Source organism: Diceros bicornis, chromosome 1 (assembly GCF_020826845.1).
Source record: "Diceros bicornis minor isolate mBicDic1 chromosome 1, mDicBic1.mat.cur, whole genome shotgun sequence".
NCBI classification, from domain to species: domain Eukaryota; kingdom Metazoa; phylum Chordata; class Mammalia; order Perissodactyla; family Rhinocerotidae; genus Diceros; species Diceros bicornis.
This window is the reverse complement of record NC_080740.1, coordinates 21,077,213-21,104,646: the sequence shown is the minus strand read 5'-3', so window position 1 is coordinate 21,104,646 and position 27,434 is coordinate 21,077,213. Positions and strand designations below refer to the sequence as shown.

Below are 27,434 nucleotides of genomic sequence, written 5' to 3'. Positions count from 1 at the left end.
TCAGGCCAGGACTGTGTGGGTCTTGAGAATCTCTGTGTATTTGTCAATTTTCTTCTCCATGTTCTTTTCACTCTGTATCCATAGCCTCATGAGCTGTTTTTTCTTCCAGCAATGGATCTTGGCCTTCTCCTTCTTCTCCTCCAGGGTGGCTTCACCACCTGGTACTTCCAGCCAACCTCGGGGCACCCCAGGTAGGCAAACTTCTGTGTAGACTTCAGATGTACAACCTTGAGGGCAGCAGGAACCACTACCTACTGTTTCTTGCTATAGGGTGGCAGGATCCCATTTAACACCTTGAGGTAGTCAAAGGCAGCCTAGCCTTACTTGGTCTCATGGGGCAGCACGCTTCAAATGGTGTGCGCCTGTTTCTATAGAAATTGCCATAAATGTTGATGCCTTTGTAGCTCACGAACACTAGCTTCTAGCCCAGCAGTACCTCCTTGATCATGATGGCCACTGTGTGGCCAGGAGATGGCATCAGCCATTGGGCACTAGGACCTGCCCCACTGCATCTTCAATAGCTACCTGGAAAGCCACATATTGTTATCTTCTGGACATCAGAAGTCTGAAATGTAGCTTATGGGGCTAGAATCAAGGTATCTGAAGGGCTGTGTCTCTTCTGGAGAATCCAGGAGAGAATTCCAGCTTCTAGAGGACACCTGCATTGTTTGGCTCATGGCCCCTTCCTCCATCTTCAAAGCACATCACTCCACCTTTCTGCTTCCGTTGTTTACATCTTTTCTTTTGATCCTTGGACCCACTTGAGCAATCCAGGATAATCTCCCAATTTCAAAAATTTTAACTTAATCACATCTGTAAAGTTTCATTTTTCATGTAAAGTCACATATTCCCAGATTCTGGGAGTTGGGATGTGAGCATCTTTGTAGGGGGCATTATTCTGTCTACAGAAGCTTTACATATGTAATACTGCCAGTAGATAAAGTTCTGAGATTGCTCCAATAGTACTCAACTTCATAGTAGTAATGGTAGAGAAAGTAAATTGTTGAACTGATCCAAGTTTAGGGATTGGCAAGGTAGGATTAAGGTATAAGGACATGGAGGCAAGTGAATTAAGGAAGCTGGTAGACATCATTGAGTTGATTGATCAAAGGGCCTGGTGGCGAGGGAAGTAAACCCAGGAGGGGTTTGATAGCTTGGAGAAGAGAGAGATTTTCCTTCAACTTTTTAACTCTTTTTCCTCTTTGCCATGGTTTTTACATTTCATTAGCCTCCTGCTTGAGGGAGTTTCTAAATGGCTGCAATGAAAGGACTTTATTTGATTCCCATTACAGAATCTTTTCCCCTTTGTTGGTAACACCCCAAAATTGTTGTATTCTGGTTATAGCAGCCAGTGTTAGAAAACCTGGGTAATTTCTGTGGGAGATCATATAGGATGAGTGATTATATATTCCACTCAGTACAGATTTCACTGTGTCCCAAGAAGAATAATGGGCATCAGACAGGGGAACGTAAGTTCTTTTGCTGGACATGAGGGTAACTCTTCTCACAAATTTTTCCTGAATAAATAAAATTAAGAGTTTGTATTCTTCTTAGGAGGAACTTCAGTGAGACTAGAACACTTTGACAGATGTTTTGTGAATCATAAAAAAATTGTTCGTAAAAATTGTAAAAAAAACATCATAAAAAAAAGTATCCTGCCATTTTCCCAAAGTCTTGACCAAGACAGGCTTAAAGTTCCCTTTAGCTTGACTAAACTTTAGACAGGCTTCTTCCTGACTCTAGGCTCCTGACCTTCATTTTCCTAATGCATTTACTTTAGAAAACTTGTCGCTGTAAATCTTTTCTCTGCCCCTTTGAGAAGTAAATCTTTTAAAAAACATCTTGCCAGTTTTACAACCCAGGAATCTTTCTCAAGGACCTGGGAGCCTTCTTTCTGAAATATAAAAATTAAAGGAGATACAGCTCCTCCCTCCCATTCTCTGTGGGAGGATAGAAGCTTAACTTTCTCAGACTCCTTGTTCCAAGTTGTAAAACTACCTCTTGTCATGAAGATACGACAAGTATCCATTGGGTAAGGCCAATTAGCAAACAGAGGGGGCCTATGATCCCCATCTCAGCTCTCAAGCATTCTCCAGCCCTTTGTCTCTACAGAGCTAGGCCCCCAGACTTGGTCTGTGCTCTCTCCTCTATTGCTGGCAATAGTAGCAGAATAAAACAAACTCTCTACTCATCTTGTCCAGTGAGATTTTTTTTTCTGTAACAATCTTCCAAGAAAGGCAATTCAACAATCATAAGGGAAGAGGGTATGAAGAGAGGGATTGGTTGGATTAGTTGTAAATAACACCCAAATAGTAAAGAGCTATGATTTCTAATTCAAGTCACAGACAACTGCACTTAGATTTACTTCATCTGTTAAAGGGCAGATGGATTTGATTGCGCAAGTTAATGAGCATAGGCTTTGCCAGGGAAGAAGTAGCTAAGGAATGTTTTCTTTTGTTGGGATTTTTGGGAAGCATGGATTTATTTAGGAGTAGTATCTCAGTTAGGACTTTAGTTGCAAAAGACAAAAACCTGACTCCGAATGACTTAGCCATAAAAGGAGATTCATTGGTCCATGTAATTGAAAAGACTAGGGATAATGCTGTATCTGGGGCTCACATGATATGTTCAACAAACATTTACCGCGTGCCTCCTATGTATCAGACATTGTTAGAGGCACATGAGATACAAATTTTTGTCCCTAAAATAGGTAGCATTCTGTACCCTCATGGAGCTTAGAATCTAGTGTCCATGTCATCAGGACTTTGTCTCTCTCCTTGTCATCAGGGTCTCATCATTCTCCCTTTGCTGGGTGGGTTTTTTGTTGTGTTCTGCTGGTATGTGAGAGGAAGAGAAGCTGGTTTGTGCACAATAGGAAAAGAGAGGGCCAGGAGCCCTAACTTCTTAAGCAGACTTTCAGGCAATCTTTCTGCTGTAAGGGTTGTCTATTCCAGAGGTGCCTGGTGGTGTTAATTCCTGAGCCTTTGGGAGAATCTGTGATGAAAATCTGGTTGCTTTTTTGGCTTTCCCCACTGCCTATTTAGATTTCAGCTTTCTCGAGTCTGCTAAGTCTGTTATCAATGATCCATGTGCCTTCCAGCTTCCAAAAATTTGTGGCTATTGTCATTTCCCTTTTTGTCCTTTGTTCTTGTAGGATTATGCCTTAAAACATTCCCTTTACTGTCATCTTAGTGGGGTTTCAGGAGGGAATGAAATAAACGCATTTGATAAATTCATTATAGTGATCAAAATGACCATTAATTTATTTTTATAAAATAAAATTTATTTATTAGATACTTATTGTAGGCAATGCAGAAATGTATGAAGAAAAAGAAAACAATTCCTTTGAATACCAGAAATATCATGGTTAGATGACCACTCGCTGCTGAACATTTAGGTTATTTCCAATTTTCTGATATTGCAGACAATGTGTATTGAAAATCTTTACAGCTAAATCTTTATGAACATCCACAAATATTCCTTTAGAATCAATTGCTATAAAAGAACTTCGGAGTCAAAGACACTGCATGATTTTATTGTCTTCGAGAAAGACTATATCATACATTAATTTCTGATGGTAGAATTTTCAAACCTACAGTGGAGGAGGAGTTACATCAAACAACACGTAAGATCATCTGTTTTTATTTTTGAACTTCAGCTTTTGTAAAATTTTTTATGTGGGTGGTATATTTGAAAATTATTCTAAATAATAAAGAGGAAATTTCAAATGATTATTATTAACTGGAAGAAAGGAAGATATATTTTGTAGTAGAAGTACAGAAGTACAGTAGAAGTTAGGATAAAATAGGAACATAAATGAATGTTTCAGCTTTTGTGTTTTAATTCTTTGTTAATTACTATCCAAACAGTAAACTTTACCCCACTTTTCCTTTAGTAAGTTCATTATTTGAGGAGCGAAACCTCTCAGCCATGAGTGAGGACAGGATGAGCGGAATCTGTGCCCTTTAGTGGAACGTGAATGTCTTAATAGATTGTAATTTCTGTGAGCGCAGGGGCTGTGATGTTGCCTTCTTCATCACCATCACCATCATCACCATCATCACTATTTTCAACATTGCCCCTTACAATTTACTTTCACAATCACTATCTTGTTTTCATCTTCAGAGCAACCTTGTGAGGTAGGTAGGACAGTTTTTTTTTATCATTACTATTTTAAAAATGGGGGTCATGAGGGAGCGAGGTTAAGGGACTCGTTTCCCCAGCAAGAAAGAAGCAGAGGAAGGATTTTAATCTGAATCTTCTAGCTTCAAAAGTCACTGCTATTTCTACCATGCAATATATGCTCTATCTTGCCTAGCACCAGGCCTTCAGATAATAATATTTGAGTGAATAAATCTGAAAGATCTTGGAGTCAGAATTGGTGTTCAAAAAGGGATAACCATGAGAAGAAAAGGGCCAAACATTAAATTGTACAACGTTTTTCCTGGCATCTCTGTTGCAACTGATTGTCTGTAATAACTCCAGAAATAATATCATATTTCCTAAGAGTGGCTGAAGCTGAAGTTATTGAAAATTTTATGCAGAGCATTGCCCCAAATGGTGGGAAGAATGCCTATTTTCTCTTTCAATTATATTTGTCTATCTAAGTTGTCTAGAAGGAAAATCCATTTTCATAGAAACTAATTGCTATAATGGATTTGACCTGCTGAACAATTTTTTTAGCTGGTTACCAGTTCCTGAAAAGTGAGAATTTACCAAGGCCGTCCTTCCCTTTGGGTTTGCATAGATTGCAAAGTGTTTTTCATTGTTTCCCACTGATTAGTAGATTAATAGATAATTGGTGGCAATGGATGAATGTCTGAAATGCAACTATTAGTAGTGGGATTGGGCCTCAGATTCACTGTCACGAAGCTTCTCAGGAATATAGATATAAAAATTTAAAAACTCTTTGGATGTTTCTCATGGATGATTATTTCTTGAATTGACTTGAATCCACTACACCTTAACTAATTGTATAAATTTCTCAAAATATTAATACTACTCAATTCATAACCACACTCTATGTCAATCATTATGCCTAGAGTTTTAGTAACAAAAAAGGGGACCCAGTTCTTTTACTTTAATATTGGTTGAGGGTACTTCTTTATTTTTATCCATTCCAAATAAATGTTTATTGCATTAGGCTTGGAATCTATTTCTTCTCAAGGCAAGTGTCCTTGGATAAATGAGTTACTGAATAAATAGAGCAGTTTTTATGTCATTTCTATAGACTTTTAAATTTTTTTACTGTGATAAAACACACATATCATAAAATTTATCATTTTAACCATTTTAAAGTGTATTGAGAATTCAGTGGCATTTAGTACATTTACAGTGGTGTGCAACCATCAGCATTATCTAGTTCCAGAACATTTTCATTACCCCAAAAGGAAACTCTATCCCCATTAAGCACTCACTCTCTATCCTCCTTCATCCCAGCCTCTGGCAACCACTAATCTGCTATCTGTCTCTATGGATTTGCCTGTTCTAGATATCTCATGTAAATGAAATCATAAAATATGTGGTCTTTTGTGTCTGGCTTACTTTAATAAGCATATTGTTTTCAAAGTCCCTCCATGATATAGCATATATCAAAATTTCATTCCTTCTTACGGCTGAATAGTATTCCATTTGTACCACATTTTGTTTATCCATTCATGTGTTGATGGATATTTGGGTTGTTTCCATCTTTTGGCTATTGTGAATAATGCTCCTATGAACATTGGTGTACGGATATCTATTCAAGTACCTCCTTTTACTTCTTTCATATATATACCTAAGAGTGAAATTGCTGAGTCATATGGTAGTTCTAAGTTTAATCAGTTGAGAAACCACCAAACTGTTTCCAGAGTAGCTATACCATTTTGCATTCCCACTAGCAACACACGAGGATTCCAATTTCTCTATATCCTTGCCAATACCCGTTGTTTTCCACTTTTTTTGATTATAGCCATCCTAGTAAGTAGGAAGTAGTAGTTTGTTGTGGTAAATTTCTATGGCTTTTCATTGTAGAGGAGTTTTTTCTCACTTCCACCCTGAACTAGGGCATTTTAATTGTAGAGCAAAGGCTCAGAGCATGTGAGGGGCATCTTGAGTGGTTTCGCTTGACTGCCGGGCCATCTAGGTGTAAGGGCTGGTGAAAGATGAAGCTGATTACATTGGGGCCAGACTGTACAGGGTCTTGAATGCTAAGCAGAGGCACTTCCAAGAGGGAAAGGTAGTTTTTAAGGAAAGAAATGCCATAATGGGAGTTGGGAATTAGAACAGTTAGGGCACCAAGATGTAGGATGAACTGGAAAGAACAAAGGCTGGGAGTAATTACTCTCTTTTTGTGGTGGTTCCTAGGGTTCTAAATATATAAATTGTCCTTGTATTACCAGATGGCACCTTATAATTTATCAAATTAACCAAAAATGGTGGACTATTCCTGCATTCCATAGGAATGCCACACTATCCCCAGTTTGGTGGAAGTATTTGGGAATATTTTAGACTGTGAGTGGTTCTGCACTAGGAGTTCTAGAATTCTTTGAGTCTAAGTAGAACTCTTCTTTAAGCTGATAGTATGCTGATGGTCTCACATGGGGAGAATTTTGTGGTGAAAAACATGAGACGACATCTGACAGACCTGGATTTGAATCCTGTTTATTCACTTACTGATCGTGTGACCATGCTTGAGTACCTTGCCTTCTCTGAGTATCAGTTTTCTGTCTTTAAAATGGACATAATATATATCTCATTGAGTTGCTGGGAAAATAATTGAGATTATGCATGTAATGCACATAGCAGAGAGCCCGGCACACAGCGGGTGCACATTACATGTACCACAAAGTCCAAAATACTGAGGCCACCTCCTTTTTAGGTGAGTGCTTGGGTTATGGTTCAAGGGAAGGTCTGTAAGAGTAGGAGTCATCTTGGAACTTGTGAAAAGGATATGAGAGAGAGAGAGAGAGAGGAAAGAGAGATCTTTGCCCAGAAAAAGCCTTAGGTCACTTCGATGTGAAGATAACTTGGGAATGAGCAGTAGGCTGATGGGACTTGATTCAAGTCCACAACCTGATATTGGCCTTAAATTTGGCTCCTTTTTCATTGATATTAACTCATTTTATTGACACTAACTGACACTAACTCAGCTGAAATGATTTGCAGATTATCTATAGAACAACTTTTGTTTCATCAGGAAATTAAAATCCTTGTAAAACTGTGACTGCACTTTATTCTCAGAGCAGATATACGATGGCAGGCAGTGGAATGCAGAAGCATGTAGCACATAGCTGGGCCTCTGTCCAGCTCTGTTCTCCTCTCTGAGAGAAAGAAGTAAACAACATAAGCAAGAGAGAACACCATCCTTTGCTGTTGGGGGGTGCTGGTGGTATTTTTAGCTCTTGCGTGTGATGATTTGCCTAATATTTCTAAATATGTATTTTCCAGAAAATGTAGTGCCCAAGGGATGAGGAAATGCAGTCCCTGGTGCCAGAGTGTGGTACCCTCAGCTTCAGCCTGGCATGTCAGCTACTGGCTATGGGTGTTGGCTAGTACTGCTCAAGTGGTGCCCTTATTAACTACCCCTTCCAAGGGAAATTCCCCATGATTAACAATATTAGCAGTTACCATTTGGCAAGTGTTAGGCTGGGCTTTTACATTTTGTCTTCATAACAATCGTATGAAGTAGGTGAGTAAACTGAGACTCAGATAAATTAATCAGCTTGCACACGTTCATGTGGCTATTATCGCGGAGAAGAAAAAATGGTCTTCAAAAAGATGACAACAGTCATTGTATTAACATTGCAAGATAGCAATATATTAATTTCAAGGGAAAAAAACTAGTTTTTGGCTGTGTAAGGAATCAACACTCAGTGTAGGATGGAGTTTGAGAAACTAAACGAGTTTGCATAATAAAGTAACAGAAATTTTTAGATTGTGCACCAGTGACTCGAGAGAACAGGATTTCTGGAAGACAGAGGAATGGATAGAATGGAGAGATCGCGTGGAGATGGAATACGGCTGGGCACCTGGTAGCAAGTCAGAGTCTGAGGAAGAACAAGATGATCTGATTGGAAATGACGGATGTATTTTTAGGGACAGTGAGATCTGCACTGAATTCAAAGCTGTTTTTCACACTGTGTTAGATTATTCTCAGTTGCAGTCAAAACTTAGTAAAACCTTGTTACTCTGAAGAATCTTGCATTGACAGCACTTTGGTTGTGTGGCCCGTGTCTAGGGTGAAGTGAGGAAGAGAAAGGAGAGCAGTTACAGGATAGAAGGTACGAGTGAGGATTGAGAATTGAACTTGGAGCAAGACCTTAGAGCACGAAGGAATGGGAACATGAATGTCCCTCCTTCTAAAATCCTCAAATATTGGGGAGGTGCTGGACTTCTCTCGGCATGTGAATTGTTTCATTTAGATAATAAAAGAGAGAGTAATCACAGAAAGTGAGAGTTTTGGGGTTTTTTGATCACATTAGTGGGTGACAGAAGAATCTTGAGGCCAGCTCTGCCTGACCCCAAAGCCCAGTTTCTTCCTAGTTGCTCACTGTGCCGACAGCATTAGCACAGGATGAAAGGCAGGTGATTCCTTTGTACAGTCTTATATGCCATCTTGAAGTGGACCCGGCACTGGGGACTCTCTTTTCTCTCTCAGCTTGTGAGAGTTCTTGCTCTTTTACACACTACTCCAACATCAATTTTCATTAGAACAACTTTCCAGTATCGAGGAATTTCTATTGGAAGGCAATGAAAAACTGAAGAAATACTTATAGCTTAATGGTCATAAAGTTCACAGATTAGCTTAAAGTAGATTTAGGAGCTAAAAGTGGATTTACTGCCTATGAGGAAGGGATAAAGTTAAGTTTGTTCTCTATATTTCTAGCAGAATCCCTATTTCTCAGTTAAATATGAACTGACACTGTGCAATAGGCAGTGGATGGGCCAAGAGGATGGGGATGACTTGATGACAGTATTGTGTGAATAGCAAATAATTTCATACACGTAGAGCTGATGATGAATATGGTTGGACATTATAAATTAATACCATATCTTTCTAAAGGTTTTACCAAAACACTGTAAAAAAATTAATGTCGTTCTCTCTGTAAAGCAATGTCATGTAGCAATGTCTCTATAGCAATGTCACTGTAACCCTTTTTAAAATTTAATAGGTATCTTTTAAATTTCATGTTCTCCAAGTGACTATTACAGTTATCCCTCACTTATTCCACACTTATGTGGAAAAAATCCTTCTTTGAAGACCAGATAGGAGACAGAGAATCAAGCCAGCAAAGCATGAGAGCAGCCAAAGTAGATGCAGCCCGGGCCTTCACTCTGAGTGGTTGCCCAGAGGAAACTCAAACACATGTTGGTTGAATGAAGAAATGAGTGAATAAGCCTGTTTATGCACTTATTTTAAAGAGAGTTCTAATAAGATTGCATATTTATTTTCTCAGTCAACAGGAAATTAGAAGCACCTTAGAAGGAATTAAGGGAATTAGAAGACTGAGATTGCTAGGGACAGGTATACTTATAGCTGACAAAAAAAGTGGGGAGAGGGACAGCTGAGACCTGATGCTGAAGGACTACAAAATGCAGATACAAGAACGAAGAAAGGCACAGCTATCTGAGATCATCACTGAGTAGAGTGCATGCTTCTCAAAATGTGGTCCTTGGACCAGCAGCATCAGGATCACTTGGAATACAAAAATACTCAGGCCCCACCCCAGATCTACTAAATCAGAAACTCTGAGGGTGGGGTTCAGCAATCTAACAACCCTCCAGTGATTCCGACCGATGCTCACTATAGTGTGAGGTCCACTGGTAGAGTGGTATAGAGCATTCTAAATCCAGAGGGTATCACTGCATTTCAACAGAGTGAACTGAGTGCTCATAACTTGGCTCACAGTCAAAAAGTTGCTTTATATAGACTACCCCATCCAAGAACATAGGAAAGTTGCTGTGGGTGACCACACATCTGGTTTTCCTGCAACAGTCCTGGTTTAGACATGTCCTGGCACTGTTAAAAATAGCTTTCCCTTTTATTCTTGAAAGTCCCCATTTGGTTGGTAAATTATATGATCACCCCATTAATTGGCTTAGAAAGATTACAGTCAAAATTGTTAAAATCAAGAAATGTGTTGGAATTTACATGAGAGTTGAGTTACTTGGTAAATTTCCATCCATCATCCCTTAATAATGATAGATAATGAGACTTTAGATTCTCAATAATTTTCTTGCCCAAACTTATTGTCAGCTTTCTTTGGTTAAAGGTGGAGTCTCATCATTCTCCAAGCCAGTGTTGGGGGAAGAGGGAGAATCTCCCTCTGCCCTTTTCTTTAAGGTTCTTATGGCTGGCCAAATAATTAACAAGACAGGTTAACAGGAGAAAATAATACCAAGTTTAATAACATGTATACATGGGAGAAAGCAGGGACACTGCGTTTCTCAACGCAATAGCAGAAATTCTCATCTTAAATACCATGTTCACCCAAAGACAAAGGAGGATGTTGGGGGTGGGGGGAGTCAGTTACAGGAGATTACCACTAAAGCACAGTAAACAAGAGTAAGGTTATTATGCAGTTTTAAGGCCTCACCTTCCACATTGATAAGCCTCTAGAAATGAGGCCATCTCCCCCTCTTCCCAAAACAGAGAGGGAGATACCTTTACAAATGGAGATTTCCCTTATAAATGTGAATGTTTGTCTGGCAACTCCTTGCAGGGCCATCCAGAGAATGTGGCCAGAGAGACAGAACTTCTGATAAGATGGGCTTGTTGGTGACTTTCCTATTGTAACAGTTATCCTACATTATCTTTACAGCCATCATGATAGAAGATCTGTTCCAGGAAGGAGCCACCATGTCAAATTCTTTAGGCAGTTAGTGGGGGAGGTCAAATGTCCCTCAGAGAAAACAATCAAGGTAAAGAGATATATTTTAGGATGGCCAAATCTTGATCTCCCACACCAGGTTTTAGGCTGTTCTTGTCTTGCTGAGTAGTACCTAGAGACCACCATGGTACCCATGCAAATCTGTTCCGAACTGAAAATCTGGGGTCAGAGCCAGTTTGCCATTGGATTCCACTCTCTTGGTTACTCACTTTTAAACCCCTGATGGCACAGTACTCTCTGCTTCTTCTCGTTCCTCGTCAAAATGTTATCTGAGGAAAAGGTCTATAAATTCATAGGCAATAAGGAAAAAACTTAATATAGTCTCACCTTGGGTTGTTTGCGTTTGAACAGGAGAGACTGTGTTAAGTTATTGAAAGAACCTGTAGGTGTCTCTCAGTGAGTAGAATAGTTGCAAGGCTCAAGAAGTGATGTAGTAGCAGGGGGCATTAGATTGGGGCCTCCTACGCTGAAGATTTGAGCCTAAATTTCCTAACCTACTTAAGGTATCTTGGAGCCAGTGATGGGATCTGACCTTGGGCAGTGTCCCAGCATTCAAACCTACTGTCAGTGATAGAGAAGGACCAATAATCAGTGCATCTTGCCCATCTCAATTAGTTCCAGATCCCAATATAAATATACTTTCTTGCAAGTAAATGCAGTCACTGAATGCTTTCTTTTCTCTTAGGTCTCCAATCTCCTACTCCCTCTCCCAGCAAACTGATCAGCTAAATTCTTCCCAGTGTCAAAACCAAAGACTGACTTGACTGAATCTGTAAATGAAGTTGTTTCACTGAATTGGGTGTTAAAAATTATTTATTTTAGTGCTACGGGTTTTTATAGCTAGAGAGGTGGCACTTAGAGAGGATCAAGTCCAACTCTCTTATTTTGCAGATGTGGAAACTGAGGCACAGAGAGGTTAAGTGACTTAACCTCTCTATGAGCACACAGAAGGTTGTTTCAAGAACTAAGATGAGGACCCAAGTTTCCTGACAGAATTTCCTTACTTGGATGCTCAAAGAGTGAGTAGGGGGCAATTTCATGGTTACCTCAATTCTGGTTTAGACCTGTAAAGGAGGAGTAAAATGTCGAAAGTGGAGACTGTGGGACTGCTTTTATGGGTAAATATATGAGAATACTTTTCTGAAGCCTCTTTTGGGGGATGATGAAAGGCGAAACACCATTATATAGAATCTCATTAAAAAAAATCCCTACAGCTGTTTAAACAGAACATGCACTGTAGTCTAGAAGACTTTCACGTTCAAGTGAAACAACAGAATAAGTTTATTTATGCAAATTTTTACATCTCCCTTTATAATAACAGGAATCCTATTTTAGTCAAGTGCTTTTTCCAAATAAATGGGCAACTTCCTCCCATTTTAGGTGAAACGGGAGGCTGGCCATTTCACGGTCAATGCTGAGAGAGCAGGATGATTTGGTACTTTTGGTAGTGATACCCAATAGCTGTATTTCTCAGTTTCCCCCACCTCCTCCTGGGTCTAGGAGGAAGTGCAACTATTCTTCAAGAGAGCTGTCACTTTGGGCACTTCTCTTCACCATCGGTAGTAGTAGACAATGCAAGAGTGTCACTCTGCACTAATAGAAAGGAGAGAACCAGGAGCAAGGATGATGATAAAAACATGTTCAAGGTGCAGAGTTTTGTATAACAAAATTTTCTATTTTTTTTTATGAGAAAATACAGATACTGGGTTGAAATTTAATGTAGTATAAAATTTGAACCCTTATTAATGGATGAAGTGTTATTATCTTCAAAGTGCTCATACTTCATTAAGTTTAAAAACATCCACCATTTAACAAAGTGTATTTAAATAATCATGTAATATTGACAGAGAGGAATGTTTCTTCCAAGTAAGTACATTTCTCAGATGACTTTTTTTCAACAGAAGGCTCACTGGTTAAAGTGTATTTTGTTGTATTACTCTATTTCTTATAACTTCTTATAAGTGCCACAGCAATATAAATGGTTGTATTTTTAGCATATGTTCAATTGAAGACAAATTTCGTATCTACAAGGATACTTTAAGCTTATTTATTCAACCTCTTCCTATAGAAAAAACAAACAAAAAAAGCAAAAACCCAAGGACCGGGAAGAGATTTTCCTACTCAACGTTGGAGAGCAAGAGAGAACTGAGATCCAACCTCGTACCATGGTGCCCAAACAAGACATGACCGGACTTTAATGTAGGTTGGATTGTTAGAGTCCCCTTTTGTTCCTATCATTTTTATTTCCAAAAGATTAAAATTAAGAATTTATTTAAATTTAATTCCAAGTTCCCTATTTAAGTTCTGTATTTAAAATACAATGTAGAGAAGAATATAAAAACAAAAGAGTAGTAACAACAGGAAAGATAGTGAAAGGGCAGGGAACCAAGAAAGCCTCAGGATCTAGTTTATTGGCAACAATATAAACAAGTTTGTTATTCCTCTTACGAAAATCTTTTAATTTTATCAAATGTAGAGGAAAATGGTGAAGATTAGTTTTTGTTTCTACAAATGTTGAAGCAACTCAGAAAACATAAAAAAATCAATAAATAGTCAGAAAGAGGCCAGGATTGTGTCAGCACTAAGACAAGGAAACCAGTCCTCGTGACCAAATCTAGTAAGGAAAGAGTCATAGGATGAGAAACTCTCTCTCCTTACTACTTATAAGATAATTTCTCATAGAAGTGAATTTAAAAATTGAAAAAAAAAAGAAACCCTTAAGATATAACATTTATAAATTAAAAATACCCTAAAATGGGAATTTAATTTTATTCAAGAGGAGAAAGGCAGTTTTCATAGAGGAAATACTTAAAATAGTCCCAAAGAAATAGAAACTTACTCAAAGTAAAGATGAGAATTCATAAACAGGTCATGAGAAACTTTATCTTCCTGACACATCATATATTATGAAACCATAAAAAATAGCGAAATAGTAACCAGGGAAGAGTAGCTCATGTCAATGTTTTGTATTTTTCAGTTTAATGAAGATAAATGAAAAGAGACTTGAACTATATGTACCAAAACCCAATATGAAAGACTTGGAAATGTAATAAATCATTTAGCATGCCTTGAGGTATATTTGCACTATTGACCTAGTTTATTTGCAATGAAGAAGACCAAATAGCCTGATTGAAACCATTTTAAATGTTCAGTCAATAGCCAACATATAATGAGTATTCATTATATTTATTGAACATTTACATTTGTCACAGGCATTATGATAGATGTTTTGCATGGATTATCTCATTCAGTCTTTCCAATGGTTCTTTGAGATAGATATTATCATTATTATCCCAATTTTGTTAATGAGGAATCTGATCCCCAGAGAGCTTCCCTAACTTGTCCAGAGATTACACAGCTCATAGTGGTAAACTTAGTATTTGAACCAGGCAGCCTGACTTACGAATCTAAATGTTGAGCCTCTGTTCTATCAACGCTCTGCTAAGTGATACCTATGCCACGCTGAACAAAATGGATATAGTCCCTGCCCTCCTGAAGCTTAAAGTTTAACAGAATTTTTTTAATTGTAAAGTTTAGGGCAATAATAGTAAATTAGACCTGCCCTTAAGACTAAGGCTAGAAATTAAACCATGGATCTCTCACAAGCACTTTTCATGTTAAGTATCGTGGAGACTGTATATTTCAAATTTCATGAAAAAGATGGGTGTTAATCCTGACGTCAGAGGAAAAACAAAACCACTCAAAAGACAAGAGAAAAAGAAAAAGAAAAAAGGCATAGTCTACAATTGAAAAAGTCCAGGGAACTCAAGCAGATATAAATGGTCAACGTGTTGGTATTCATGGAGATGCCTGAGAATGGTATTAGTGGATTAATTCTCCTGCGGTGTTTGTGTGATTCAGAAATGAACTGCAAGGGACACTGGTTGGGGATTATGCCATCAGGCAGATTAGGCCACCTTACGTGAGGCCAGTTGACCTCTGGCTGAACTGGGCTGTACCTGCCCATTCTCTCTTTCCTGCTGGTTCTCACTCTGAAGTCCTTGTTTTGACCCCCAGCCACTGCTGGTCTCATTTCTTTTTTGCTTCCCTGGTATCAGAAGGACTTATTTGGAAGATGCTGAACTTTCTTACAGGCCTTCGTTCTCTCCTCAGGTCTTCCAGAAGCTGAATTGGCTTCTTCAAAGGAAAATGATGCTAATTTATTAAACGCAAGAAACAAACCTAAGGGGACTTAGTGATCTTGTAGACAGTTAAATATATTAGAAGCCTTGAGTCATTTTCTTCTCATACTTAATTTGACTAAAATGCAATTAGTATGGAATAAATGCCAAGATTGTGGTGATATATCTTTTAGTCTCACTTCTCTGGAACGCTTTCATTGGGTTAAAATCCTTTGCTGAGGTATTGAGAATGCTAGTTCTTAAGAGCTAGAAACATTTATTTCCCGTTAGTTGTTTTAGATTATTCAGATAAATTTAGCACTTAATGTGATTTGCTCAGGCAATTGTAATTTACCTCTAAATGTGCTGGGCTGTCTTGGAGTTGGGAAAAGCTTGTTTCAGCAAAGGGGGAATAATTATCTCCAAGGTGTGAAGCAGACAGTAATCATTATTAAGGGCATTTTTTTTTTTTTTGTAGAGAGGGATATGGGAACAGTGTCTTATATATAATGGGTTCTGATGTTGGTTGATTTAGATTGATGGAATTTACTTTCAAAAGGAAGGGACCACAATCCAAAGAATTATGTTTACACCAATGCCGTTCATCTTCTGATATTCAAATAATATACCCCAGAAACACTAATCTTATGAGCTCAGAACACATCCTCTGTTTCAGAGAGACAGCTTCCTTCATGAAGCTATTTTGAGCATTTTCCATGAACTATGGCTGAAAAATATTTTGTTATGCACTTAACTTCACAGAAAAAAACAACTCACAGAACATAAAACTTTGTATTTCACTAAAGTAACTTCTGAAATTCATTAGCTTATACATAAATGTTTTACATAGTTGTACTTTATTTTTCTTTACTTTTTAAATTTCTTCTAATTTATATTTTTCCAATTTTATTGAGCTATAATTGGCATACACCACTGTATAAGTTTAAGGTATACGGCGTAATGGTTTGACTTGCATATATTGTGAAATGATTACTGCAATAAGTTCAGGTAGCATCCATCATCTCATATAGATACAATAAAAAGAAAAATCAAAAAAAAGAAGAAAAAATTTTTTTCTTGTGATGAGACCTCCTAGGATTTACTCTCTTAACCGCTTTCATATATATCATACAGCAGTGTTAACTATAGTCATCACATTGTACATTACATCCCTAGGACTTATTTATGTTATAACTGGAAGTTAATTTATATTATCTTGTTATGTGTTACATAGCCTTCAAAGTGACCAAATATTTTTGAAGAAAGCAGAGTTTAAATAAGTCAATAGTAATAATTTTAAACAGCATATACATTATATTTTGCAGTTACTTTTAAAATGAACACCATTTTGTATACATATTTCCATTTATACTGTTAGCATATTTTACATATTTGTACTTCAGTGAAAATACTGTATTTCACTGGTTGATATATGGTTATTTGTTTAACCATCTTCCTCCATCCCATGGTAAAGCATGGCTGTGGTGCACAGGTTTGGTGAAAAGAATGATGATCATCACCATTAAAAATATTTGTCACATTTAATCTTGAATTAGGTACTTGAACATTTTTTCGTGATGTCCTAAAAAGTAGAGCCACTGTATGTAGATCTTCAGCAAGGGAAAATAAAATGCTTGTGTGCACTCCTTTAGATAGAAAACGTCCTGTTTCAAATTATAAAACATGGACATGAAGTGGTGTAATAGGATATCAGAAAAAAAAAACCTGAAGGATAAAAGTACAATAAAACTCTTGCGACTATTTCTCAAGGAGAAGCGACTACACACTTACAAAATTGAACTGGAGCACTTGAAGGTCTTAGCGTGAAATTTGTGGAATTTACACACTCTTGAAAGAAGGATATGGCTTATTTATCTTCCGTGAAACGTATTTCATATTTCTTGATTATTTATGGTAAATAAACACATGGAAGATTTCAAAGGAGATGGAAATTATTTGAAAAAGTTTACCATTGAGAAATACTTCAGTGCAAGGGAATATAGACTTGCTTTTTACTCCACATTTGTTTCATTAATTGTTTCTATTTTAGCAACCATCAACATTGTCTTTGTGTTGCTATGTAGAATCGTAGCATGGTTCCAGATTAATTATGGGAAAAGTATTATCCTGCATTTAAATAATGATATAGCTTAATGGCAGAAAGGGGATTTTGCAGGTGAAGATAGCAGTTATCGCCAGGTCAAGTCTCAGTTGTGTGAAATCAATCAGTGAAGGAGGAGGATGGCTAGCTTCTTTTGAACTGGGGTATCAGGCATCTTGTGAAGGCTGAGATGCAGTCAGAAGGAGACCTGGGAGAGAGATTATGCCTGTGTCGGGACGGAAGGAATTATGTGCTTGCTTCCATACTCATCATCAGCTTTCACGTCTAGTGATTTTGGCATCAAGGACTGAGAGAGGCTAACATTTTGATGTAAAACCATTCCATATCCCATTATATTAATTTGTTCATCAGTGTTCAAATATCTACTCCAATTCTGAACTTAAAAATGATCAGTGGTATTAGCTGTCCACTTTCTGACCAAACTCTTGCAGTTAGAAAAGAGGTTCTATGCTTGGCTTTCTCACTAGGGTAGCAAATAAAATCTTTTCTTGATTCCATTGCACCATTTTTATAACTGAGCATCATAAAACTTTTGATGAGATAATTGCTTTAATAACTGTTCTTGCTAAGGTCATAGTAACTTTTGAAATATAGTCACCAAATCCAGTTACCATTTCTTGGTCTTTATCCTCCTCTCCGCTTTGCGGTCCTTGTCGCTGTTGAACACCCCTTTTCTTCCTGAAAACTTCTTCTTTCTGTGAAGTGGCATGCTCATGATTCTGAGCTCTCCATCTATCCTGTGCTGGCTTCTCTTTTTTCTTCTACACCCAAGATTCCTCTTTAGTTGCCTCCCTTTTGCCTTCATGGATTTGCATCTGGTAACAAGACATACATTTCCTCAATTTCAGCTATTAGAATTATTCTGATGACTCTCAGATATAGCTCTGACTTTTTCCTTGGGCTCCAGATCTACTCAGAATCTTGAACATACTAAATACTCACTAAACATTTCTTGAATTAAATTTCTATCTGTTTGCTGAACATCTCATTGATTTAATGGATATTTATTTAGTGCCTACGAGGTGCCAGGCAATGTTCTAGGTGCTTGGGATACATCAGTGAATAAAACAAAGTTACCTGCCCTTGTGGACCTTACTTTTTGGTGGCAGAAGACAGACAAGAAAGCACAAACATAAAAAATAGAAAAATTAGATTTTATGTGAGAAGCACCATGAAAAAGAAGAGAGGAAGACAGAACAGGATAAAGGGAATCAAAAATGCCATTAACAGGGGAGGTGATGGGAGTGCTGGTTGCACTTTTCTATAGTGGGAGTCAGAGTTGACCTTGCTGAGAAGAAAACATTTGTAAAAGTCTTAAAGGATGTAAGGGAGTTAACCCTACAAACATCCAAGGGCAATGCACTTTAGGCAGAGGAATAGCCATTGCAAAGGCCTTAAGGCACAAGTGTTCCTGGTGTATTCAAGGAATAATGGTAGGAGAGAAGATCAGAGAGGAAATGAGAAGTCAGATTGTTTAGGGTCTTGTCAGCCTGCATAATGACTTTGGCTTTTATCCTTTGTGAAATGGGGAGCTTTTGGGGAGTTTTGAGCAGAAGAGTGGCATAATATATTTTACATCTTGAAAGAACCCTCTGGCTACTGTGCTGAGAATAGGCTATAGGGTGGTAAGGGTAGCACTGAGAGACCAACTTTAAAGCTATTGTAGTAATCTGGGCAGGACATGATAGTAGCTTGGAGCAGAATGGTAGGAGTAGAGTTGATGAGAGGTGGTCAGCCTGTGGATATATTTTGAAGATACAACCATTAGAATTTCCTGATGTATTAGATATGTTTAGTTTGAGCAACTAGAAGGGTAGAGTTGCCATCAACTGAGATTGAGAAGGCTGCCAGTAAAACAGGTTTGATGAGGAAGAGCAGGAGATCAGATTTGAGCATGTTAAATTTGAGCCATCTATTTGATGTTCAGGTGGAGATGTTCAATAGGATGTTGGATTATAGGATTCTGGAATTCAGGAGTGATATTGGGCTGGAAGTATAAATGTGACTGTTGGCATATAGGTGCTATTTAAAGCCATGACTCTAGATGAGATCACCAAGAGGATGAGAGTGGATGAAGACAAAAGGACCAAGGACTGAGCCCTGGGGCACTACAACATTACAAGGTTGGGGAGCAGAGGAAGGATCAGAGAAGGAGACTAAGAAGTTTATCTGTGAGGTAGAAGGAAAAGCGAAATAGCACAAGGTCTTAGAGAGAAAGAGGAAAAAAAAATTATCAGAGAAGAGAGAGAGCACAGTTGCGTCAAATGCTGCTGATAATTTAAGATGAGAGTAGAGAATTGACCGCTGGATTTAACCATGAGGCAGTTGTTGGTGACCTTCACATGAATGGTTTTGGTGGAATAGGAGGGATGAAGGCGTGATCTGAGTGAGTGAACAAGAGATAGTGGGGTAACAGAAATTGGATTTAATGAATATTGACAACACTTTTGAATTGATTCAAACTCAAAGTGTCTAAAACTGGACCACCATTCTCCTCCTAAATCTATTATTTCTCTAGGATATTTCATTTTTATTGGTGGCACCTCCATTCTCTCAATCACTCATAGTCAAAGCCAGGGAGTTATCTTTTACTCATTTACCCCTCATAATCCACTAGCAACTCCTGTCAATTTTATTCAAGAAGGCAGGAAGGAACACTAGAAAGAATATGCACTTTCAAATCAGACACACCTAATTAACAAGTTATTTAATCTCTCTTAGCCTCAGTTTAGGAGGATAATATTACTTACCTACCAGGATTCCTGTGAGGATTACAAATGTTCGTGTATAAAGCATCTAGAACAAAATAAGATCTCAGGATGTGTCAGTTTCCCTCCTATGTGCCACTTGTCCCGGGGCTCAAGGTCTCTTCCTTCTTGCCACAACCCTAGCCCCAGGCTCCAAAGCTCTTGTTACTTATCCCCTTGCCATAGCAATCCATAACTGTTCTCTCAACTTTCAATTTTGCCCTTGACTAATACTGTCACAGTGATCTATCTAAAGCATAGGTCTAATCATGTCCCTCCTACAACGAAAAAAATTTTTTAGTGACTCTCCATTACTTAGAGTAAAGTCTAACATACTGTATTTATGAAGTATGGCAATATCCTGCTCCTACTAATATATAGCTCCCCCCCCATATTTGCCAGAGTAAGCTGGGCAAACTAGACCACTGGCTGACTCTTGTGCATGATCTTACTTTTCCACCTTTGTGCTTTTACTTATGCTCTCCCTCCATTTGGCCTTCCTGCTCCTTATCTCCACCTGTCAGACAAAATCTTACCCATTTTTCAAGGCTTAGCTCAAATGCCACATTGGTCATGGAAACTTCCTGAGCCACACCACCCACTCCATCTGCCGACCCGAAATTCTCTCTCCTCTATCTATCTGTAAAGCATCTTTTATTTCTCTTAAAGAACGTAAATCATTCTTTATTATTTAATAATTATTTATGCATATCTGATAGCTCCCTTACTAGAATATATGCTTTGCAAGGGCAAAGATCAGGCATGATTCATGTGTGTGTCCACTTAGCACCTAGGGCAGTTCTCTGTACTTTGGAAGTGCTCATAAGCAGATGCTGAATTGAATTATTGTGTTCTTTTATTGTATTTTTAGCTTTAAAATTGAAGTTATTATCTTAAAAGTTATTCTTGTCATTCGATTTTCTTAGTTGTTCAATTTACTACCAGAGAGAATAAATCATAGAATACTCCAAAAACTCTAAAAAAAAAAAAAAAAAAAAAGCCTTGGCTGAAATAAATGCAATCCCTCTTCACCATGTCTACTACAGTAAAATAATAGAGTCACCTCAACTTCACGTTGACCAAGTGATTTCCAAACTGAAATGCCTTTTCAATCATTATATCTAAGAGTTATACTGGTAGAAAAGCAATTATCTTTACTGTTCTCGATGGGTTCAACGTAAGTATTATCTGTTCTCTCTTTCCCTTTCCCTCCTTCTTGTTGATTTCATCTCTTTTCACTGTCAATTTAATTTAGTTAAGCAAACCAATGAAAAATAGGTGCTTCAAAATTGTTTGCACAGTATCATAAACAAAGATTAAAATACATTTAAAATAAATATTTTAAAACCAAAGTCAGGTTAGTCAATATTTGAATGAAGTTATGTAGTACCAATTCTGTCATCTTTCATTTACAGATTCAAGCTGGGAATTCCGGAATGTGAACCTAGAAATAACTAGCAAGTTCAAATGCATCCCAGGAGCTTTTTTTTTTCTGATGGCATATGCCAGAGTGACATATCAAAACTATCATTTGTTCACAGGATCACTGATAAATTCACTCAAATAAAGTCATATTTCTATCTTGGCTGATTCTAAGGCGGGAGCAATATCTTTGCACGCGATGAATATATAAGTATTGATATCTGTTATGGACCAAATATTTGTGTCCTTCCCCAAATTCATACGCTGAAACCCTAACTCCCACTGTGATGGTATTTGGGAATGTGCCTTTGGGAGGTAATTAGGTTTAGATGAGGTCTTGAGAGTGAGGCTGTTATGATGCGATTAGTGTCCTTATAAGAAGAGGAAGAGAGATCAGAGCTCTCTCTTCGCCATGTGAGGACACAGCAAGAAGGCGGCCATCTGCAAACCAGGAAGAGAGCTCTTGTCAGGAACAGAATCTGCTAGCACCTTGATCTTGGACTTCCTAGTCTCCAGAACTCTGAGAAATAAATGTCTGTTGTTTCACCCACCCGGTCTATGATATTTTGTTATAGCAGCTTGAGGTAAGTAAGACAGTATCTATCTATCATTTATTTTCCAAACAAAGGTGCTTTTGTTGTCTTTCTATTTTCACTAAAAACCCAGGCTAGTGAGTCAACTGTGACTGTATATTTAGCAAACATTTAGCAAATATTTCCTCAGTGCTTATTATGTTCCAGGTACTAGCAAGATACTTTCACATGCATGAACTCATTTAATTTTCATGATAATCTGGGAAGTGGGCATTCCTACTTCCATTTTACAGATGGGGAAATGCAGTCCAGATAGGTTAAGTGATATAACCAGTAAATGGGATTCTTGTCTCCATAAGGGAAAGGTCTGTGCTGTCTCTTTAATTGCTAGAATTCTAGTAGTTAGCACAGAGGTGCTATTATCTTAGTAAATATAGGTTTGATAATTATAGAGAGTAAGTAAGAGATAAAGCTGAATTCAAACACAGGTCTTCTAATGCCCAGCCTTCTAATGCCCACTACATTATGTTCTGTATTAATATATAGCTGAAATTAATTAAATTGATATTAATTAATATTAATATATTATGTCCTATATTAAATTCATTCTTTATTGTTAGAAATATTAAGGATTTCCCATATTGTCTTAAAATTTTAACCAGTTTTTAAAAGGTTTTTATTATAAAGCTAACAAATGGTTGTGGAAGATCTGACAGCTCAATATTGCATGATGTGAGAAACCCTCTGTGCCCCATACCAGAAGAAACCACTACTAAGGGTTAGGTGTGTTTCCATCCAGATGCCCTATGTGCTCACATGGGGTGTATATATACCTATGTATAGATACACTTTTTAAGACAAAAATGGCATCCTCGTGTTGTTCTGTGATTTTCTTTTAAATTTAAATATATGTTATAGTTAGTTTTCATATTGTGCAGATTTCCTTTATTTTAACAGCTGTGTGGTATTCTTTTGTTTTTATGCATCGCTGTTTAACTAGACCGTTACTGATGACTATTTAGATTGTTTCCAAATTTTACTAATATAATCATGCTGTAATGAATACACACCTTTGAACATTTGTGACAGTATATGTATCGAACTTACTGTTGGAGGAGGTCATCGAGAGAACGTGACTGCCGGTTGACCCGGGAGCTAGACCCGTTCCTCTGTCCTTGGAATATACATTCCGGCTACTATATCATACTAGCAGCCCTTTCAAGGATGCAGCCTTGAGAGAGTAAGGTGTTGTTGAGACCAGCTGGACTGAATACCTGACTGAACCCAGTTAAGTCCTCTATATAAACTTATAAGATTCTGGCAGGTGGGTGCAGAGATCTACTAGTCTTGCGGCTGCCCAAGACAAGCCTCATATGTAAGTTCCCTTGCTTATTACACCTGTGTACGGGGGCCAGTTTTGAACTTCACCTGGGAACTCCTCAAGTTTTTGAACCAACACTTACCAGGTCACATGGTAAACATTTTCAGCATTTTGATACATATTGCCAAATTACCTTAACAATTGTGTTCCGGTTTATATTTCCACTAATAGTGCGTGAGAGTTCCTTTTTTAAAAAGTGATACCTGTGAACACTGGGTATAATCCATTTATCTTTTCTAATATTATGGGTTAGAAAATGTGGCATTTAAAAAAATTAGTATTTACTTAATTATTGCTGAAGTTGTTGACCATCTGTACACATTTATCTGTGTATAACGAATTCTCTATTCAATAATTTCTGCTAATTTTTCTATTGGGTTATTGGTGTTTTAGTATTGATTAGTAAATTCTTTTTGAATGTAAAAAAGGTTTGTTGTTTGCCTCTCACGTGTGTTTTTTTAATATGGGAATTTTTGTTGAGTGGACAAGTTTAATTTTCATTTGACTAGGCTTATAAGTCTTTTTTTTCCCCTAATGGTTTCTGGATTTCCTATTATAATGAGAAAGACCTTCCTAATTCAAAGATTTTTAAAAAGTCATTCATATTTTTTTCTGTAGTTTTTATCTTATTAATTTTTTGGTCTATGATTCATGCATTCATAAAACAAATATTTATTATACACTTCCTGTGTGTCAGGCATCATACATTAGTGAACAGGACAGACAAAAATGTCTGCATTCATGGAATGATGTTTGATCCACTAGATATTCTTTTAATATACTCAATTAGATTTGCTATGATATTGTTAATTATTTTAGCATTGGATTAATAGTTGAGCTATATGAAATTTATTTTGATAAAAGAAATGAGGTAGGAAATCCATCTTTGTTTTGTTTTTCTTCATAGGATTAGCTATTTATCTCCACTAAATATTTTATATTTTACTATTGATTTTCAAGTAGCACCCTTAGGAAAAACTAAATACCTGTAGGTACTTGGGTTTATTTCTAGACTCTGTTCTGAACATTGATCAGCTATGTCTGTTCCTGAACCAGCGTTATAATTTTAAAATTACTATACTGTTAAAATGAATTTTGATTTCTGAAGTGACTCATTTCCCCTTAAAAACTCCTCTTTTACAGATTTATTTTTCTGACTCTTATGTTTAGTCTTTCAAATGAACTTTGTAACTATTTAGTCATGTTCTAAAAATTCTTGGTATTTTAATTGTGATCACATTGACTTTATGGATTCATTTAAGTAGACATGATCGCTATGCAATAGTGAAGGTCCTCACCTGGGTGTTTTTCGTTTGTTGAAGTCTTTCATGTCCTACAATAGAGTTTTAAGGTTTTCCTCATATAGCTCTTGAATTTATCTTATTTTGTTCACTTGGTTTTTATTTTTGGTTATTATTTTAAACAATATTACTTTTTCTATTTTATAATCTATTTTTGTAGAAAGGAAAACTGTTGATTTTTGTAGATTAATTTTGTAATTTACTCCTTTACTGGCTTTTCTTATTGTTTTTATGGTTTTTTTCTTCAGTTTTTCAAATATACCGTGATAGCATCTACAAATAATGAAAAATTTGCCTCATTCTTTCCAATATTTGCATGCATTGGCTCACTCTTGCAGAACACATTCAAATAGCTGTGCCCTTCTTTGGAATCCTTGCCTTGTTCTTGACTTACACCGGGTTGCCTCTGTTATGGCTTTGCTATGAAGGATATTGCTGGCTTTGGGGTTTGTGCATATATTATTACATCACATTAAGGAATTATCCATCTCTTTCTATTTTCCTAAGAGTTTTAAATGAGGAGAGGATGTTGACTTTTGTTACATGCCTTCTAAATATTATTTGATCTCATTTGACCAACTAAAAGTACTATTTTAATAAATTCTCTAATATCAAACTGTTATTCCACTGTGGAGATGAATCTAAACGTGTTGTGGTGTATTGTTTTTTAAATGTACTACTGATTCCTATTTGTGAATTTATTTATTTATAAATGTAAATATGCTATCATAACATAAATATCAATTTACAACTGGCTTTTTTTGACTCAGCAATGTTTTGGTGGTCTTTTTTATGTGAACATATTGATCTATCCCTTTCTTTTTGTCTGCTGCATAGAATTTCATAGCACGGGTAAATCACAATTTATATAATCATTTCTGTGTTGAAGGGCATTCAAATTTTTTCTTTTTTATTCTTTTGGCTATTACTAACCATTATTGCTATTTCTAACAATGCTGCAATACAATCCTTACATATATCTTTTAGTGTACGTGCAGAGTTTGGGGGAGGCGGTAGGGAAGATGCCTAGAAGTGCAATTCCAGAGTCATAAATTATGTACGTTTAAATAGGTCTTGCCAAATTGACCCCTTAAATGGCTGTAACAACTTACACTGCCATTAGTGATGACTGTGATATCCATTGCCCACACCCATACCAAAAGTGACACAGGCAATTTTATATTTTACTAATTTCCATTATAAAAATTTTTAAAAACTGTATTTTCATGGGGTTTAAATTTGAGTTTTTCCTTTTTGCTATTGATATTTCTCTTTGGTGAATTTTCTGATCATGTCCTTTGCCTATTTTTCTAATGGTGTTTTGGCTTTTGCTTACCAATTTGAGGAGTTCTTTATAATTTCTGCAGTTTAATCTCTTGCCTGTTACATATTCTGCAAATTTTGTTTTTTACCTTTTAGTTTGTTTATGATGTCATTTGTTATAGATATTATATGTTACGTAGACTCTGGGCAACTCCACTGTACACTTGTGAGAGACTGAAAAAGGCACGTGACATCTTAGAATTATTGGAAAAGGAGCTTTGGCCTGAAAGGATCTCAGGTCTCTGGACCAGATTCTGAGAGCCACTGCTCTAAACCTTGCCACACCTTTGAAAATAATTAAATTTATATCAAAGTTTTCATATTTGAATGTGCCCTCTGTTTCCTGCTGTAACCATGACTGATAAACCTACCCTGCCTGGAAATCAAAGGGGGTGGAAGGAGGCAGGGCGCGGGTGGGGAGAGAGAGAGGAGTTTCAAGGATTGCCTCCCAGAGGACAGGGCTGTTGTCGACCAGTTTAGGATGCAGCCACCTTAACAAAAACTAGGTGGTGCTCTAGAGCCGGCAGGAGGAGGCCCCGACCTCAGCTTTTCTGAGGCTATCTCGTTTCTTGCATTGTGGTTACTGAGTTGAGAGCCAGTGGGCATAGGTGGGCTTGAAGTAGAGGCTTACTGTGGATAATTGGGCCCTAGCTGGATAAGGGAAATGATAGATAGATGTCAGGGGCCCCAGCCAGTGGGAACCAAGGGGGAGGTTGAGTCATCTGGGAACTTCTCTGGGCTCTAAGATGGGAAAGACCAGATGGTGTGAGTGTAGACTTGCTTGTGAATGTTAGCAAGCAAACCTGGTGGACAAGGAACATCTCCCCTGGAGCAGAAGAGACAGATGACACTGCCCTCAGACCCTGACTCTTTCCTGCTTTCATGAAGATGTGAAAGTCACATCCTTTCCCCATCCACCCAGATACCCTCTTAGGAAGAGTAACAAGGGAACCTGAGAGTAACAAGGCTACCTGAAAGACAAACATTTTGTCCCAAGAAGACTGCAGGCATTTGCTAAGGGGACTGCCTAAATGATTAAATCTTGATGATTGTTAAAATTGGGTTGGACATTTCATTATTTTTTTCCCCATTAACCTCTAGTTGAGTGGCATTACTCTAAAGGAAAACCAGATTAGTTTCAGAAAACGTAAAGGAGCTATATATTTTTTTTCCATCTACACAAACGTCAGCAGGACTGATTTTTGATCCCAATACACTGCTATTTGCAATGTAAAACTGTCCGTATGTCTCCAGCCCTTTGCCGCACGTCCAATCTCATTAATGCTCAAAGGTCTTATTTATAGATGACAGCCCTCATAAATGGTGAATGCTATTTTGTTTACTTATGGAAGCAATTTTTCTGCCTCAAATTAATTTCTTAACCGAATGCTGGGGGGAAAGTGCAGGGTTCCTGGGTGCTGCTGGCCAGCCTGAGCTGGGGCTATGCAATGCCAGACCTGATGCCTTTGGAGTTCGGGCTATTGTCTGACATATCCTGACAGAGACAAACAGTGCTTGATCTCGGAGTGGTGCAATTGTGGTTAGACCCAATGTGCTGAGTTGTAGAACTGAATGAGAAATAGATCCACAAACACCAGGAGTGGTAGGGAGTA

At 37.5% G+C, this 27,434-nt stretch overlaps 1 pseudogene; it reads right to left on the bottom strand.

Moving 5' to 3' along the window:
* On the bottom strand, positions 1-25,640 carry LOC131398439 (putative ribosomal protein uL13-like; annotated as a pseudogene).
* Positions 25,641-27,434: the final 1,794 nt, after the last annotated feature.